Source organism: Protopterus annectens, chromosome 3.part1 (assembly GCF_019279795.1).
Source record: "Protopterus annectens isolate FY-2018-M chromosome 3.part1, PAN1.0, whole genome shotgun sequence".
NCBI lineage: Eukaryota > Metazoa > Chordata > Ceratodontiformes > Protopteridae > Protopterus > Protopterus annectens.
The window spans coordinates 1,483,846,041-1,483,858,792 of NC_056732.1; positions in this window are offsets into that span (position 1 = coordinate 1,483,846,041).

Below are 12,752 nucleotides of genomic sequence, written 5' to 3' on the forward strand. Positions count from 1 at the left end.
GCACCTAAGCAGTAAAATGGCTAAATGAAATTTCTTCCTTTTTACACAACCCCTTTGGAGTCCCACAAAGATCTATACTTGGACCCCTGCTCTTCAATATATTCACAAATGACCTACATACTGCCTCATCCACTGGAACACTCATACATTATACAGATGACTCCACTATTGTCTGCAACTCTGCTACACCCAACTTCTCACAATTATGCAACATACTTTTTCTGCATTCGAATCCTGGCTCACTGACTATCAACTTTTCCTGAACCCACAAAAAGCTAAACTACTCCTCTTCCTCCCAAAAAAACCTCTCCACTGACAGAAACTAATTCAAAATATATACAACTGCTAATACTATTCTCGGAATAGCCCACCACACTAAACTGCTATGTGTAACTCTTGACGATCAGTTAAAGTTTGATCTCCATGTCCAACAAAATATAAAAAAAAAAAAACACCAAAAACTTGGCATTCTCTACACAAGGAAAAATTCCCTGACTGCATCAACCAAGATTACCCTAGAAAAACCTTCCTACTACCCTCTCTACTCTACGTTGCCTCTATCTTCTCTAACCTACAGACTTCCACTAGATCCAAAATGGAACAATGCTACAACAAAGTGGCAAAGTTTGCCATAAATTCCAAAACCAGTACACATCATTGTACACCGCTGCAAATGCTAGACTGACTAGAACTCACCAATCACCTCATCAATATCCAACTCACAACACTACAAAATATAATCTATAAGCCTCTAGCCTGCACTGCCCTGAACAACATCATCAAACCTTACAACTTCAGCAGAGCTCTCAGGTCTGAAGATAAGAAGCTTCTTGTCATCTTCAAAGCCTCTAAATACTTGGGCAGAGCTTATGCTCTCACAGTGTAGCTAATGCATGGAACTCACTCCCACCATTGACCAGAAGAATACCTAATCTTGTACCTTTCAAAAAATCCCTAAAGCAACATTTTAACAATTCTTAGCTGTGCTCATTCTCTACTCCTCGATAATCTCTCATGCACTTCCCCTCCCCCCTTCTATATGTCCTACCTTCCAGAATTTCTCTTAGATGCTTCTTTCTACTCACCAAACACTACCAAATGCCAACAGTCCTCTAAAATTCTTTAATCTAATAATCCACCCTCTATTCTCCTGTAACAATGCCTTCCCTGTATCATTATAACGTGACTAACAACCACAGCATAAAATAAAGTACTACAACAACTATCTACCATAGTGACCCTTCAAAGTCTGTAGTGACATCCTAAGGACAGGTTGTATAATGTATTATATGCTTGTTTCCTCTGTCAACACTTAAAACACTGTAGTATCACTATAAAGTGACTAACATAAACACTGTATACAATAAGGCACAACGTTTTTAACTACAGTGTAGATCATAGAGATCCTTCAACAGATCGTACTAATATCCCAAGGCCAGGACCTATAACACGTAGTATATGTATATATGATTATTTCTTCTGCCAATATTTAAATGCAGATTTGTGTCTTTTCACATGTATCTGTAACAACTTCTTTCTGTATAGTGTTGATTTTGTACTGCTGTGTATCTGTAACATCTTTTTTGTATATTATTGATCATGTACTGTTGGAGCTTTTCTCCCAGGGCCTCCATTAAAAAGAGGTTTTCTGAACTAGATGGACCATCCTGGTAAACAAATGTCAAATAAAAGGAAGTGTGTGTGTGTGTGTGTGTGTGTGTGTGTGTGTGTGTGTGTGTGTGTGTGTGCGTGTGTGTGTGTGTGTGTGTGTGTGTGTGTGTGTGTGTGTGTTCACACGCAGGGTCCCTATCACTTTATCGAGTATGTGAATATCGAACGCTTACATCGTTGAATACGCGTGTGAGTGTGTGTGTGTGTGTGTGTGCGTGCGTGCGTGCGTGCGTGTGTGTGTGTGTGTGTGTGTGCACGAGCATGTGTTTGTATCTGCAGAAAGTAAAATACAGCAGGTAATATAAAAATTACTGTCTAATCAGGTGATTAAGGGGGCTCCAGAAAGACAGAGGTGAGGCCTAACTTCAAGGTTACTAATAACCTATTCCATCTACGTCGTCTCAGGAAACTTACCTCCAGCATTTGGATGAGGCTGTTTTCTCTGTACTGTTAGACTGCATTATAGTTTTGCAAATTTTCCCATTTCTTCCTTTCACTTTAAATCTTATTTAGAGAGGACACAGCAGTGTATGCATGTGTGTGTTTCTTTTGGAGGTATCAATCCTTATTTGTTATTCAGTCCACTGTTAACTCTCTGATGATTTACTTTAACTAGTTTTCTTCCATTGTTCAGTGATGTTTAACTTAATCACAGTTGTATTATTATTTATTGATGTACCTTTTTACTGTGGAATTAAATCTTAAGCCAAAAATGATTCTAAATATAATTGTTTGAATGACCAGACTTTGGAGAATGGCACAAATCCAGTTCCAATGTAGAGGATCTGGCTGAAGGACACCACATGCAGTTTACAGGAAACAATAAGATATAACCTCTTGCCAGGGATTTTGATGACTCATTGTGCAGAGTTTCACAACCAAAAATCACCTTAGTAATGCAGGGTTTTGTGGAACTTTGGTATGATTCAATCTTATCTTTCTAATAGTAAACAAACAATATCTTCCATTTATTTTTTAATAATATAATATAAAAACATTAGTTTATAAGTATATCTGGAAAAAACACCATTGTCCATGTGCTTCATTTCACAGCTGAGTTATTTCCACCAAGAGCCTGCTTTGTACAGTTTCCCCAACGTGCAAATGTTTTGTCACATAAACTATTCTGGTTGGCACCTGATCTGTGAAACACTATTGGCATGGCTGTCAACCAATCAGGGACAAATCTCAACAGAATCAGGGACAGATCCAGAAATAATTAGGGTCAAGCAGGGACACTTCTAAAATATCATTATGATTAACCTGAGACATTGACAGAATAGGAGGGTGTGAATTAATATACATTTTCTGAAAGAAAACAAGATTTAAGCCCAGCATTGCATTTCTTGAATAGATTTGCATCCTGGATTTGAAATATGTGCCACACAAGTTGCTCAGTCACCAGGAGAAGAACTAATAGAGCAGAGGATTGGAGACTATCTCAGTAGGAATGTTAAAAGTGTACAAATGTTTCCTACATAATTTGCCTTTTGCAGAATCCTCAATATCCTGAATTTCTTTTTTTAAATATAACATTCTTTATTCATATAAAATGTACACTTACAGTGACATGAAGTACAGTAGACACATGAAACAAGTTAACACACAGCAGCACCCTCCTAGCAGAACCTTATCCAGTAACAGCTCTATAGTAGAAAGGTCCTTATCAATATCCTGTAAACTGCACAGTTAGAGAAGAAAGGGTCATGACATGATGGCGCAGTGATAAAATAACACCCCCCACTCACTAGCTCTAGTGCACTATATCAACACAGCATGCATTTCAAAGCAGCTTAATACACCGGGCAGAAGAAAGCCAAATCATAATCACAGTATTAATACAGTTAGACAGCATGGAATGTGACGTGATACATTATAGTGAAATTTGCTACTGCAATGGAAAAGAACAGAAATGCAAACACTGCAGATCACTGTCAGGCTGATTTATGTACTTGAGATTGCTGATGAAGATGCAGATTAGTTTTATTTCCATTCTTCAGTTTTCAAGATTCGGTTCATTTAGACAGTTTCAGTGACTGAGGGACAACATCAAGGCTGAAAGGGATAATGCAATAAGGATTTTCTTGTGGTACAGACTAAGGCTGGAAGAAAAAAAAATCCAAGTAAGCATTCTTCCTAAATAAGATAGCTAATAAAAAGTAGAACAGAGCCTGTCTCAGAATGAATCTTGTCTGAAACCTTAATGCATTATGGGCAGGACTAAAATGTGTAGAGTATCATTGAATTCCTCCACACACTGTTGCACCAAGAATAACTTTGTTGATACATGCAGATAAGAGTTCAGCAATCAACATCATGACAGATTTTAAGACAAACTGAAATAAGCCTTGTTGAGGCACTGGAAGTGAGACAAAAATCTATAAGTCTGAGGGAATTCAGTGGTAAGGTGCATGCTTTGCCCAAACTGCAGTTAATGCTATTAGGAGAACAAAAACATATAAAGCTGGTATGGCCCTAGAACATTTGGCCATTCTGTCACACATTTAAACAAGAAGTCTGCCTGTAGAATCAATGTTGGTGTTTTTGGCAATCTTTGTTGGCGCTGGTATATAGTCAGAGCACAGCTGGGTGGAACACCCAATCAACATTGAAGATACCCCTTAAGTAAGTGACCCATTCAACAGTAGGGTGGTCTGAAATCATCTTGTGTTTCAGCTTATATATTTGTCAATAAATTTGCCACCTCAGGGGTTATGTAAGTGTTATGGAAAACAGCTGTATTATGGGAGGCAATGTACACTTCAGAGATTGCATTGAATCTGCAGATTACAGCTCCATGTGTTGGATACAGTACAGCCTGCTTCCTCAGTCACAAAGCCACAGCCTGTACTGAAATAGACTTCTACCCTCTAATACTCAGTGCTGCAATAGTATAACCTGTCTGCATAATGGCAATAGAAGACTAACCCTATTAGAAGGTGCTCACAAGTCATACAATAATGAATAATGGTGAGCAGAGTAAAGAAATAAAACAACACGCAAAACTTATACGGTATATGATGAGCAATAAATTTAGTTAACTCAAAAGTACCCTAGAAAAATACATAAAATAATCAATGGCAGTAACCATCTGGAACTGCATAACTAAAGGTATATTTATGAATTATTATAAATTATCACTGATAAGTTCTGCGCTGTTACAATAAGTCTTGTACTTTTTATGGAAGGCCACACTGGCCACAGCTGCACTAGTAAGAATAACCCAGTAGTCCTTGACTAAAACTTGAAGTGTACCTGGATAATGCATCTGTAATTTTAGAGAAGCTGTTATTAGCCTGGAGCAAGTGTGTTGTATTGGCTTCTTTTCATTTGCATCCAAAGGTGAAGGCCGACTTCAAATTACAGTGTTCATGTTGGGTGCTCTTTTTAGTTATGTTATGTTATGTTTGATAGGGTTATTTTCACGTTTGTGATGTTGGCTAACTATGGCTATTCAGTGATTTAACATTCGCTGATATAAATACTCGCTGAAATGTACATTCACTGTTTTGCCATCGATGAATAGCAGTTTGCGGAATTTACTCTTAGTGGTTTAACATAGTCCTGATTTTGCTATATCAGCAGGTTTGTCAATTTGCATTGCCTAAAAGAATCACTATGGGGTGGATCAAGTTTTAGCCAGAATTCAGAAACCTAGAGGGGAAAGAAAGCAATTTTGATATATCTTTTGAGCAGATTAATGAAATACATAAAAATGTTACTGAATTTAACAAAAAAAAAACAGCAAGAACACCCGTAGTTATTCAATCCCATATGGACTGGAAAGGTTTTCATGACAAAAATGAAGCATATTTATATAGTTTTGTACTGCCATGTTAACCAAAACCATGGTTAAAACAGAAAAAAGAGAAATACTGTGACATCATGGATTCTATTAAGAAAATTATGGATGCTGATAATATTTATACAGGAGGATAGGATGCTAAAGAGGATTAAAAAATAAATAATAATGCTACGATTCATAGACCAAGTGTTATTACTGAAGTTAATTATAGAGGAGTGGAACATTGTTATGACTTTCCTAAATAATTTTATTTTTGTTTAGAATTAGGACATTTCATGAAGGACTTACAGTGTGCTAAGCAATACAGGACAGAGGTTTACCCAAACAGAACTGAGCACCCTTTTGTAAAAAGCACTTACAATCTGGACATTTTTGGATGGAATGGGAAAAAAAAAGCTGATGAAGTAGAAAGACAGTGAAATGAAACTTGGGGATTTAGAAATCAGGGAAATAGTGAACATTGAAATGGCTGAAAAATATAAATGTTGATTAACAAAATTAGAACAGAGAAAAGGACATGTTTTTGTACTTACATTCTGAGTCAAAAGGAAAATGTGAAGAAGAAGAAGGAATAAGACATTTTAGAATAAGACATGAGTGTTAAAAAATGAAATGAAAGCTGGAAGACATACAGTAACTGAAAAAGCTAACTATTTTTTTCATCTCTGTTACGGTAAATCATATCAAGACAAATGTACAAATACTGGTTTGCAGTAGTTATGAATCAATATCGAGGCATTTTCATAGTATATACGATTTAATGCACTTGAAGAGAAGTGAAAGTTTGAGATTAAGTGGGGTTGTTCTGTTAAGTGCTCATTTAGACAGAACATTCTGGTGTGTTAAGGTGCTCTACAGGTAGATGAAGTGTGACTCCATGAGGGTCAGTTTCTCAAGGCACAAGATGCTGAGGAGCAGGACCATAAATGCTGTTTTCCATAGGAAATGTTTCTAGTGGGAGTTTTCTAAGTGTGCACTGACAGTGGTGCTCATTTTCATATCTTTCGCCCTTCTTTGAGTTGGTGCAACCATGGAGCTGGTCTATATAGGTTTGGTGGTGTGAGAGGCTTGCACCCCACATTGGGGTTTCGTTTTTAAGCATTTTCTACTTATGGTGTGAGTTTTTGTTGAATTTGATAATCTGGGTTTTGTTGTTCCATATTCAATAGTGAAAACAGTGTATTATTGTTATTACTATTATCATTATTATTATTATAAGTATATCATAAATAAGGGCAGTGCCTTCGGAAAAGGAGACGTTATCACCTCCCTGTACTCTTCACTCTTTAGGCCAATAATTGAGTACAACGCCCCTTTTGGTATGTACTTTTCAAAGCATCTGCAGCAATAGGAGAGACCACAAAGGTTCCTCACAAGGAAAATTCAAGGTCTTCAGCAGTTATCCTATGCTGATCAGCTGAAATCACTGTCACTTTATTCTGTTTCATACAGACTACTCAGAGGCGATTTCTATGTTGCATATAAGGTGATCTTTAACCCTGCTTTATTGGAAATGCTTCACATCTGCAAGTTAAATGGCACACGGGTTACTTGATCTAAGGACCTAAACCTGGTATGTGACATCAGTAGAACCTGCTGGAGGAACAGATTGGTCTCCCAGAGGTTAGCACACCTTTGGAATGGACTCCCACTTCACATCAAACAGAGCACCTCACTGACCCTCTTCAAACGCAGTCTGGATGATTGAATGGGTAACCATAAATTCACCCCAAGGATCCTACCTATGTCCCTCTTGGAAATGGGCAATAGGTGCTGATTGTGGTAACACGGATAAATTTGGCTAGGCTTGTAAGGGCCCTCAGGCCATTAGCCTAGTAACTTTCTATGATCCTAATATGTGTATTATTATTTAAGATGTCATTAAACCTTTTGCTTTAAACATTTAGAAGTATGTTTTTAGCATACACTACTATTATTGAGCTGGAGAGTTTAACTGTTTTAGAAGGCAGAAGGAAGGGGAATAGTTACAGCAACAGGAGTCTGGAAATGATAAAAAAAAGATATCCATATAATGGAAAAAATTAATTAATGTACAAAATAAAACTGGCAAACAAACAGATGAAGACTGATTATATCAAATGTTGTAGGAATGCTGACATAGTGAGAATCACATGCAAACTAATATGTTTTTCGGATCAGAAAGCTGTTAAGGGTGAATTTAGTTGTGGTCAGAAGAGAACAGAAATAGGATGAGGACTAAAGAGACTAAGCGGTGAATTTGTATATCAAGATAATATTAAAGAAGTGTTTAATTATTATGGGAGGATATTTTACAAGGTAGAATGTTCTGTAGTGTAGTGATTATCACATCTGCTTTACACCCAGAAGGTCCTGAGTTCAATCCCTAGTAGAACCATTATTCTCCCAGTGATAAGCAAAGTCATTTTAAGGGTATGAGGTTCACATAGTGGTTAAGGTGTTTACCTTACAGGCACAAGATGCAGAATTTGAGTCTCACATGGGTAATTGGCTGGGGGTGGAATGGCCAACAAGGGTAGTTAGCCTATTACTAATTTATTGTCTCTAATGGACACAGGTAACCTGTAAATGGTTCATCTCCCAGGCCAATGCTTACACTTATCAAGCATATCCGAACTTGTCAGTGATTTGGGATGCATGGTTAGGTTTAAAAAGGCCCTTGTGGTCATTAGCCTAGTAAACACCTATGAACCTATGAACTTTATGTGTTATAATTTGAGGTTATATTAGTAGGGACCAAAAATAAACTGACCAAGTCCTAAAAGAGCTATCAAAAGATAAAAATACTAAACAAATGGGTCTTGACAATAACCCTGGGTATATCTTAAATAGCGTGAAGCATGATTTTGCCACATCCCTAACAACAGTGCTCAACCTCAGCCTCCACACTGTTTTTTGTTTTTAGCAAATGGAGAACAGGTACATTCATTCCCTTGCATAGGGAGGACCTTCCCCAGACCCAGGCAATTACAGACCCATAAGTCTTACCAGCCTCATATGCAAAGGTATAGAAAAACTTTATTTATTTATTTTACATTTGTTGACCGGGCTAGTCTAGCTGGATATATGTCCATTTTCAGTAGAGGCCTGGGGAGATAAGCTCCAATCAGTTCAGATGAAGTTCACATATACAGCAGTATATATTTAAATTGCAAAAAAAAAGAAAATTTTATTTTATTTTATTTAAAACTTATCATGCAACGAATCAATAAGAGCACATGGCACCTCCAAACACTGGACCCAACTCAGTTTGGATTCATCAAGGGCAGCTCATGCTTACGCAGCCTGGTAGAAAAGCAATGGAGGAAGGTAAACATATACACTCTGCATACCTTGACATGGCCAAAGCTTTAGACTCAATCCCTCACTCAGACATAGTAAAAAAGCTAAATAAAGTGTGAATAAACCCATTTGTCAGCCACTAGATTGCCAAATGGCTCACATATGGGAAGTAGGAAATCAAAACAGGGTAAGTTACTTCCACAAAGAAAGCAGTCACCAGTGAAGTCCTCCAGAGTTTTGTGGTGAGACCTCTCCTGTTTGGCATTTACTTCACTGAAGTAAAAGTCAATACCAAAGGGCTCTGGCTGACTAAGTTTGCTGATGACTGTATGGAAGAAGCAGTTATTGAATCCCCAAATGACTTTGCCATCCTGCAAGAAGGAATGTCTCAAATAAATAACTGGTGCCAAAATCATGGACTGAAACTAATTGGCAAAAAATGCATTATTGTATTATTTGGGAAGTCATCTACACAGGGAAAGTACAGCATTGACATTATACCCCTAAGAGTTGACCCAGTTGTTCAGGATTTGGGCACTTATATGAACAGTGACCTAATTTTCAATTTTCTATTGTTGTACGAAAGTTGTTCTATATTGCACAACTTATAAACAAAGGGATTGTATCTAGATTTATGGTTGCCATTGTCCCCTTTTATTCAGCCCTCATTAGGCCAGTCATTAAGAATAATGCCCCTTTTGGCATGTATCTGTCCAAGCACATGCAGCAACTGGAATGCCCACAGCAATACCTTACTAAAAGGATACAAGGACTAAACAATAGTATATCCTACATGGACTGACTCAAAGCCCTGTCACTATGCCTGAGATCGACTGTTAAGAGGTGACCTGTGTCTAGAATACAAGGCATCCTCAGGGCTGAAACTGATGAATTTATTGCACACCAGCAAGTCAAATGGCATAGGGATCTAAATCTCGTCTGCAACTTCAACAGAGTGATTTGGAGGAAAATGGTAATTTAATTTTTTAATTAATTTTTTAACTATTTTTGGGCTCGGCATGGCCAATATGGTGGGGAGCGACATTGATCTATCCACTAATGAAGATAGTTGTTTCTGACTCAGCACAGCTCCTTGTGGTGTCCTGCAGAGTGCTACAAGCAGCAGAGAGACAAAAGAGAGACTTTAAACAGATTAAGTATTTTTATCTCTGCCTTTCTGCCTGCGACTGCATTTTCTTGCTGAAAAGCGAGTTTCTAGCTATTCTAAGATTTCAAAAGCTTTGTTTTTGCATTTTTACTGCTTTTGCACTTCTATAAGTCATCTTTGTGTTGTTTAACTGTTATAGGCTACGCACTCAAGTGTGCTAGCCTGTTTAAAGCATTTACAGTGTTTCTTCTTAAGTTACTGTTGTTCTGCTGAAAAAAACAAACAAACAAAAAACAAAAAAATATCCTTATTTCCCACCATTTCTGAACTAGAGTAGTCCAGATTTCAGGTTTTGCTGAATTCTGTGCTGTGGTATAAGTTCCTGTGTTGCCCATATCCTTACTTGGATAGGAGGAAGCTTTTCTGCTCACCAGTGAGAGTGGGGAGCTTTGAGCAGCCTATCTGTCCCTGGAGGAGTGGTCTCAGTCCACTGTTTGGCTGTTTTGGGCTAATTCCTATCTCCTTCAAGCTCCCTGCCTTAAAACCTTCATTTGCACGGTTTTGCACGATTTTGCGCACCGCACAGCATCGCACAACGTTGTGCATGTGCAGCATCGTTTAAACAGTTTTAAACTATTCCTGGCTCCACAAAGTCTGCTCTTCAATTTTTCCCTTAGAACTAGTCAAACTCTCAAAGCAAGCACTCAACCTTCCTTTTACAGCCCAGCACTTGCTCAAACCTCAAGTAAGCACTAACAAACTATAGCATTACACCCCCTTATACTATTTAGTAGTATAAGGCTCCCTATTTGTCCCTTCTGGACAATCAATAAACCGGTTCTTTAAACTATTCAGGCATGTCCAAAGGGCAGTTTCAGGTATACTCTCCAGTCCAGCTGGAGAATCTGGGAATCTTGAGGCAATGTTACAATTGCCTTATGTACACAGAGAACCTTCTCTTCCTTCCAAAAAACTCAAATGTATGTGAGAGATGCAACTATACAGCCAAACTGGAGGCAGACCTCTCTCAACCCAAGACTGGCACAGCCAGTCAGGAGGAGAAGGAAATCACTCGCACCACACAACCAGTCTCACATAGACCAATCGTATCAGCAAACAAGACACATAAACACACAAAAACATATTCGGAGGCTCTAAATAAAAATTTGCCAAAGCAGCAGAGACCTCCAAAGCAGACATCCAAGCAACTGCTACCCCACAACAACATTCACGTATCACATACTTCACAAAGTCAGTGTGCCCCACAATCGCAGCCCTTAAGGCTAAAAACCACACCAAATACACTACTAATAGGAGACTCTATTGTCAGGCACACTGATGTCCCGCTCACCAGACTGAACAAGGAGAAGGTCACTGTAAGCTGCCTGTTGGGTGCCAGGATCCGCCACATAACGCAAGCACTCAGGTCACTCCAAAGCAAGTACAAATATGACTCTATCATTGTCCATGTTGGTGTGAATGACCTGAGATGTACCTCCCTGGACTACATGAAAAGAGACATAGAGGTGCTCTCTGATCATGTAGCCCAGGCCGGTATGACCCTGACCCTGAGTAGCATCTTGCCCTCACCAAGAATGATGTCACAGTATAAAGACAAAATGATCAATTTTAACAATTGGCTAAGCTATTGGCGTCATTCAAAGGGGATCCAGTGTCTGTCAGCCTGGGATGACATGCTCGACAAGCCACGTTGCTTTGCTAGGGATGGCTTGCACCTGTCACACTTAGGCTTTCGAATACTGGCTAAGGCTTTTGCCTCCCCCATAGTGCCTTTTTTAGGCAAGGCTCAAAAGACCAAGCCACCTCCATAGACAATACAAGAAACAAAAAACTAAGGGTAATGCTACTCAATGCCAGAAGTCTAAACCTCAAGATGCACACACTTGAGGCACTCCTCAGTATGGAGAAAATTGATATCTGTGCAGTAACAGAAACCTGGTTCAAGGCTCCAGAGAGCACCCCAGCACTACCAGGACTGTGGCTGACCAAGTTCACAGATGATTGCAAACTGGGAGCCATAATCGACTCTCCAGCTGACACAAGCATCCTCCAGAAGGGTCTTACAGAGATGGATACCTGGTGTCAAAACCATGACCTCAAGCTAAATGCCAAAAAGTGCATAGTCATCCCCTTTGGGAACAACAATGTGCCTACAAACTACCACATAGGTGGTAATCCACTAAGTACGGAAGATGTAATTAGGGATCTGGGGACCGAAGTAGATAGTAACCTCTCCTCTGATAATCACATTGCCAAAGTGGTTAGAAAAACAAACCTTCTATATAGCCCACCTAATCATGAAAGGGTTCACATCTAGATCAAGAGAGGTCATTGTGCCCCTCTACTCATCGCTCATCAGGCCCATAATTGAGTACAATGCCCCATTTGGGATGTACCTTACCCGACACCTGCAACAGCTAGAGAGACCCCAAAAGTACCTCACCAAGAGGATCATGGGCCTCAAACAGATGCCCTATGCAGCTTGACTAAAGAAACTCCAGCTCTACTCGATAGCTTACCGCCTACACAGAGACAATCTCTGCCTGACGTACAAGGCCATGTCTAACCCGGAATTAATGGACATGCTCCACCTCAAGAAATCCAAATCCCTTAGAGCTACATGCTCCAGGGATTTAAACCTCACCACAACAATAAATAGGACATGCTGGTGGGATAGATTCATATCCCAGAGGCTTCCCTTGCTCTAGAATAGAATCCCTATCCATGTTAGGCAGAGCTCCTCACTGACCCTCTTCAAAAGATATCTTGATGAGTGGATGGGAAATTGTAAATTTACACCTGGGATCACTTCTATGGCCCTGCTGGACAGAGGCTCAGGAATCTAATCTAAAAGGGAGGTGAAAG